Source organism: Psammomys obesus, unplaced genomic scaffold (assembly GCF_907164565.1).
Source record: "Psammomys obesus unplaced genomic scaffold, mPsaObe1.curated_primary_1811, whole genome shotgun sequence".
NCBI lineage: Eukaryota > Metazoa > Chordata > Mammalia > Rodentia > Muridae > Psammomys > Psammomys obesus.
This window is the reverse complement of record NW_026592118.1, coordinates 6,170,122-6,177,063: the sequence shown is the minus strand read 5'-3', so window position 1 is coordinate 6,177,063 and position 6,942 is coordinate 6,170,122. Positions and strand designations below refer to the sequence as shown.

General features: G+C 40.3%; 1 pseudogene; it reads right to left on the bottom strand.

Moving 5' to 3' along the window:
* Positions 1–1,858: 1,858 nt before the first annotated feature.
* Positions 1,859–2,853, bottom strand: LOC129680935 (glyceraldehyde-3-phosphate dehydrogenase-like; annotated as a pseudogene).
* Positions 2,854–6,942: the final 4,089 nt, after the last annotated feature.

Here is a 6,942-nt window from a genome sequence, read left to right as displayed (position 1 = left end):
CTTCCTTCCTTCCTTCCTTCCTTCCTTCCTTCCTTCCTTCCTTCCTTTCTTTCTTTCTTTCTTTCTTTCTTTCTTTCTTTCTTTCTTTCTTTCTTTCTTTCTTTCTTTCTCTCTTTTCTTTTTCTTTCTTAAATGTATTTTTAAAATTTTAGATAATAATATAATTATACCTGTTCCGCCTTCTATTTCCTACCTCTGACTCTTTCCATAAGCTCCTTGCTCTATTTCAAGTTCATGGTCTCTCTTTTTTTAAATTAATTGTCACATTCATATAATGTATATATTCCTAGAACCATAAATGCAACCTGATCAATCAGTATAATAGTTGTTTCTGTGTTTTCAGGCCCACCATTTGATACTGGATAATGAACTGCTGTGCACTTCCTAGAGAAGACTATATCTCCCACTCTCAGTACTTCCTGGTTGCCCGAAGTTCCTTGTGTTGAGGTCTTGCAAGTATCTCTGCGCTCTGCCACCTGTTTCATCTCCCACCTCTCCCATGTTGTTTTAGCATGTCTATTCGTGTCATCTTCATTCAGCTCATGTTTAGAAAGCCATGCTGATATGACTTTATTACTGTAGCTTCTGACATTCCTTGGAGACACACTCGAACAGGAAATTTTCTGACTCACAGGCTCTGACAATTTTTCTGTCCCTTTTCCACAATGATTCCCAAGCCTTAGGTGTGGGATCTTTATTGCAGATGTATCCACAGGACTGGGCTGGATACCTCTGAATTTTGACTTTTGTGTTTTTTCTGAAATAGTTTCCATCTATGGCAAAGAGAAGTTCCTTGATAAGGTTTAAAGACTAAGATTATTCAGTTAGACTCTGGAGAAAGAGGTGCAGGATCTGCTGGGCAGAGAGGTTGGAAGTCGCATTTGAACTTTTGTAAAGAAGGAGAGGAGGAGAAGGGAAAAGGAGAGGAAGAAGAATGTTGCTCATTGCTTAAAGGCATTTGGTACCAATCCTGATGATACAGTGGAAGGAGAGAAATGAATCTTAAAAGCTATCTTTTGGTTTCTACACATGCACACACACACACATACACACAGAGAGACTAAATAAAGTGATAAAATTTAAAAATATTCATGAATGTTTTATGAAAATATCTTTTTGAAGTAACACTTTATTTCTGTATTGATTTTTGTTTCAATCCCTTCAAGAATGCTATTGTCTTGCTAAATGCAGCTTGATATTAAGCCTTAAAAAGGAGTAGTATGATTTTTCAAATATATTACATTCTTTTAAAATGGTTTAGAGTCTATTTTTTTTTCAGATAAATTTTAGTGCTGGGTTCTCAAAGTGTATAAAAAATTTGTTATGGGGTTGGACATGGTGGCACATTCCTGTCAGTCATCCAGTCACGTGGGAGGCTGAAGCAGAGGATGCTATGTTTGTGAGATGGCAAGTACTAAGCCAGCTTGGACAGTATTATTTATTTATATTCTTTGGGCATGGGCCCTAACTATGTTTCCTAGGCTCACATTAGTCTCTCACAGTTAAAGTTGTCCTCAGACTTCACACTTCATTCTCCCAAGAGCTAGGACAAGAAGCAGCAGGCATACATCACCATTCCTGGGCTTTATTTATTTAACTATCTTCCTATCTATCTATCTATCTATCTATCTATCTATCTATCTATCTATCTATCTATCTTTCTGGTGCAGTGAGCTTTATTGATGGTATTCAAGAGGGTAGGGCTCCCTGGACCCCTCCCACTATTCTGGGGGTTTGGGATGGAAACTGTGAGGGAGATGCTCAGTGTCAGGGGCGGAGTTGGGACAGGGGCTCCTCAGCAGCTGAGGACCTCTCTTTTGCTCTCATGTCCTTGCTGGGGAGGGTGGTTCAGGGGTTCTTACTCCTTGGAGGCCATGTAGGCTATGAGGTCTACCTCACTGTTGCTGTAGCCGAATTAATTGTCATACCAGGAAATGAGCTTTACAAAGTTGTCATTGAGGGCAACGCCAGCCCCAGCATCAAAGGTGAAAGAGTGAAGTCACTGTTGAAGTCGCATGAGACAAGCTGGTCCTCAGTGTAGCCCAGGATGCCCTTTAGCTGCCCTTGGATGCCTGCTTCATCACCTTCTTGATGTCAACATAGTTGGCTGGTTTCTGCAGTTGGCATATCAGACACATTAGCGTAGGAACATAGAAGGCCATGCCAGTGAGCTTTCCGTTCAGCTCTGGAGTGACCTTGCCCACAGCCTTGGTAGCACCAGTGGATGCAGGATGATGTTCTAGGCAGCCCCACGGCCATCACACCACAGCTTTTCAGAGGGGCCATCAACAGTCTTCTGGGTGGCAGTAATGGCATGGACTGTGGTCATGAGTCCTTCCACAATGTCAAATTGTCATGGATGACCTTGGCCAGAAGGGCTAAGCAGTTGGCGGTGCAGGAAGCATTGCTGACAATCTTGAGTGAGTTGTCATACTTTTCATGGTTCACAGCTATCACAAACATGGGAGCATTGGCAGAAGGTATAGAGATAACCTTTTTGGCTCCACCCTTCAAGTGGGCCCCAGCCTTCTCCACGGTGGTGAAGACACCAGTAGACTCCAAGACATACTCGGCACCAGCATTGCCCCATTTGATGTTAGCGGGATCTTGCTCCTGGAAGATGGTGACGGGCTTGCCATTGATGACAAGTTTCCAATTCTCATCCTTGACAGTGCTGTTGATCTTGCCATGGGTAAAGTCATAATGGAACATGCAGACCATGCAGTTGAAGCTGATGAAGGGGTCATTGATGGCAACAATCTCTACTTTGCCAAAGATGTAGGCAGCCCTGGTAATCAGGCATCCAATATGGCCAAATCTGTTCACCCCGACCTTCACTATTGTGTCTAAGGGACGAGGTTGGCACTACATGAAAAGATGCAGCTGTCTCTGGAACAGGGAAGAGCAGAGAGCTGGCATTTTTATTTTATTTTGTTTTTTGAAGCAGTATATTATGTAACCCAGGCTGGTCTTGAGTTCTCTATAGCTGAAGCTGACCTTAAATTCTTGACCTTTCTGCTTCTATCTCCAAGCGGTAAGTAGCCTAATGTGTTTTTGAACTGTCAATCCTCTGGCCTCAGCCATCAAGTGCTTGATATGAATTTAAGGTCTGGCTTCTCTGGTACCCTCATTCTTGTTTTCTCACCAGCACAGAACTCTTTAGTTCTGTGTTTTCATGTGTAATGCACTGAACCTGTAAACCAACTTGGGGGACATTGTCATTTTAAACACGCTGTCTTTAAGTCTTCCATATACTCATGTCTTTAAATTTTCTTTCAATCAGATTGTGTAGTTTTCAAAGTATATCATTTATGCTTCTCTGATTAAGTTTATTCCTAAATATAATACTCTTTTTATGATACATATTATTACATAAAAATTATAACTGATTTTTGTATATTGTTTCTGGATCTTAAAATTTACAATATAAACTTATGACACGAGTCCAATAATTTTAAAAATACTTTATTTATTCTTTGACATTTCATACAAGTACAAAATGTATCTTGACTGTAATCTTCCCCAAACTTCCAAAGCCATCCCTCAACACATACCCCCCTCCCATTTTCATGGTCTTTCTTAGTTTGTTTGTTTCCATTAAGTCCGTAACCAGTAAGTCCGATTGGTGTTGCCCACATGTGTGTGAGTGTGGGATCAAACATAGTCGGCACTCTAGGGGCCACACCGATGAACAAAAATAACTCAATAGTCATTTACTATTCAAGTTTTCTAAGTCAGATTCTTGTGCATGCAGGCTGACTTCTAAGTCCACATGTGGCTGAGAATGACTCAATACTTCTGATCTTCCTGACTCTAATTCTCGAGAGAGTCAAGCATGCTGGATAAGCATACTTATCAACTAAGCCACATCTAATCCCCATTTAAAAATTGTCTCACAAAACGATAAAATATTTAAGCAAAGGAAAAAAAATCTCTCCTTTTCTTTATATTTGTTTGCATACATGTTGACACAACATGCTATGTGTTCCAGGTTGGCATGAACTCTCATATAACCAAGGCTGGTCCCTTGAACCCTTATGTAGCCAAGGCTGGTGCCTTGCATGCTTCAGTGTCCTGTCTATGCTTCCCAAGCGCTGGAATTGCAAGCATGTGCCAGAACTCCTGGGTTTATCTTTTTCTTCTTCTTATTTTTAAATTCTTGTTTTTGTGTGCGTGTGTGTTTGCATGTGTATGTTTGTACATGTACAGGTGTGTCATAGCACCTGTGTGGAAGTTAGTGGACAACTTTTGGAAGCTGATTCTCTCCTTTTACTGTGTGTTTTGAGGACTGCACTCACTCAGGTCATCAGGCTTGTAATCAAGCGCTTTTATTCACTGAGCTATCGCTCTGGCCGCTTTGTAGATTCTATGAAAGGATTTTCAGCCAGGCACAGTGATGTATGCATGTAATCTTAGCACTTAGGAGGCACAGGTAGTGTGGCTGAAGCAGTTTCGGGCAGCCTGGTCTACATGAAGAGTTCCAGGCCAGCTGGGGCTACACAGTGAGAAACTTCCTCAAAAACAAAACTGTTTTGTGTAGTTCTCATATAGAAGATCATATCATCTTTGAATAAAGACGGCTTTATTTTTTTTTCTTTTTTCTTTCAACCAAGATATCTTTTTACCTCTTCTTATTGTCTAATAGCCTTGCTGAGAACCTGTAACAAAATGTTGATTAGAAATGATGAGAGTGAACTGCCTTTTCTTTCTGCTCTTAGTGAGGAAGGCATTCAGTTTTTCACATTAGGTGAGATGTTAACTGTAGGTTTTTTGTTTGTTTGATGGTACATGATCTTTATTTATCAGGTGGAGAAAGTTTCCTTCTCTGTCTAGTTTGTTGAATGTTTTATCAGTGAAAGGGAGATAGATTTTGTCAAGTTCTTTTGAGCAGTGTAGAGCACTGCATGCATTTTCTCTTCGTTTCTGCTGGACTAGTCCATTTTGCTGATTGATTCTGATATGTTGAAACAAGATTGTATTTTGGAGAAACCCTACTTAATTTGGGTGCACACTCCAGATGAATGCTGCTGAGTAGGCTTTGCATCATTTTGAGAGGATTTCTGATTGACATTTGTACTCTTGTAACAAATCTTTCCATTCTTATGCCTTTATTTGGCTTTGGTGTCAAGGTGGTACTAGCCTCATACATAAAATGAGTTAGAAAGGTTTTTGTTTTTTTTTTTTTTTTGGTTTGTTTGTTTTTGTTTTTTTTTCTGAGACAAGGTTTCTCTGTGTAGCCCTGGCTGTCCTGGAACTTGCTTTGTAGACCAGGCGGCCCTTGAACTCAAAAAAGATTCACCTGCCTCTGTCTCCTAAGTGCTGGGATTAAGTGTGCACCACCTTTGCTGGCTACAAAGTCTTTTATTCTCTACTACTTTCTGAACAAAACTGAAAGGGCTGAATTTAATTGACATTATTTTTTCTTTAAATATTTGATAGAATTTGACAAGAAATTCTGGGCTCTTTTTGTTGTATGCTTTCAAATTATAGAATCTCATTACTTGTTACAAGTCTGGTTATATTTTTATTTCTTCTTGAGTTCATGTTGATGGTTTAAATGTTTTGGGAGTTTATTAATAGCATCCAGGCCATAGTTTTCCAGAGTAGTTCCTTTTAATTTTTTCAAAAGATTGATTTATTTACCTTATGAACGAGTGCTGTGTCTTCATACCAGAAGATCCCAGTAAAGGTGGTTGTGAGCCACCATGTGGCTGCTGGGAATTGGGCGCAGGACCTCTCAAAAAACAGACAGTGCTCTTAAAGACTGAGCAATTTCTCCAGCCCCTTTTGATCGTTTTTGAGACTGTAGCCCACGATGGCCTTGAACCCTCAGTCTTCCTACCTTGGTCTCTTTAGTGCTGGTGTTACAGCGTTTGCTGCCTTGCCCAGACAATCCTTTGGGTATAGTAACCAGTCATGTCCTTTCTTCCATTAATGATATTAACTTTCCTTCTTTCTTTAAAAAAGTAAGTCAGCTTGAAAGTCTGCCAGTTTTGTTGATATGACAAAGAATTAACTGGTTTCATTGCTCTCTTTCTTTCTCTCTCTCTTTCTCTCTCTGTCTGGGTGTGTGTGTGTGTGTGTGTGTGTGTGTGTGTGTGTGTGTAGTTTTGTAGACTGAATTCAGGACCTTACATATGTTAGGTCAGTGTATTTGCTATGTAATCAAATTTCCTATGTTGTTCTTTTGTTTTTGTTTAAAGATAATTTGTTTGCAATCATCTTGTCTTACAATTTCTTCTGCCATGTACTTCTTTGCCCCTTCTACTTTTATAGAGTGGGCAAGCTAAGAATCTGACAGTGTGAAGCTATTTACCTGCTGCAGTTTAATCTTCAAAGCTTCTGAGATTCTGTTAAGGCCCACACTTGGGAGTTCATAGCCAAGTGATTGCTCCCTGGAGTTCCTCCCCCTTTTCTATATTACCAGCAGACGAAGTGCCCGCAGTATCCCTTTCTTGGGAGTTCTGTATTTGTCAGTCTGTGTTACGGGGAGAAACATGCTGAGCTACTGAGCTTTATTTTGGCTCATGGTTTTGGAGATCTGAATCACAGCACTGCCTGGAGGCAGTTGTGAACATTTTGCCTGGGTCCCATGGCAGAGAAAAGCCACTGCTCTGAGCAGCTGAGAGGCAGACGTCTGTGTCATCAGCACTCAGGAGGCTGATACAAGATACTGTGTACTTGACATAGGCCCGGGCCACTGTGAGATTCATTCTACAACAAAATAACATCAATAGTAAAAATAACATCAATAGTAAATAGTAAAAGCAGAAATGAATGAACAAACACATTTGCTCACCTCACCTTCTAGTTACAAGAATAAAAATACTGGCTAGGATCCTACAATTACCTTCAAAAGCATGTCCTGTGACTTATGGACATCCCATAAATTATACCTTTTCAAAGTGTACCAATCCCCATAGTACCATCCTGCAGAACAGT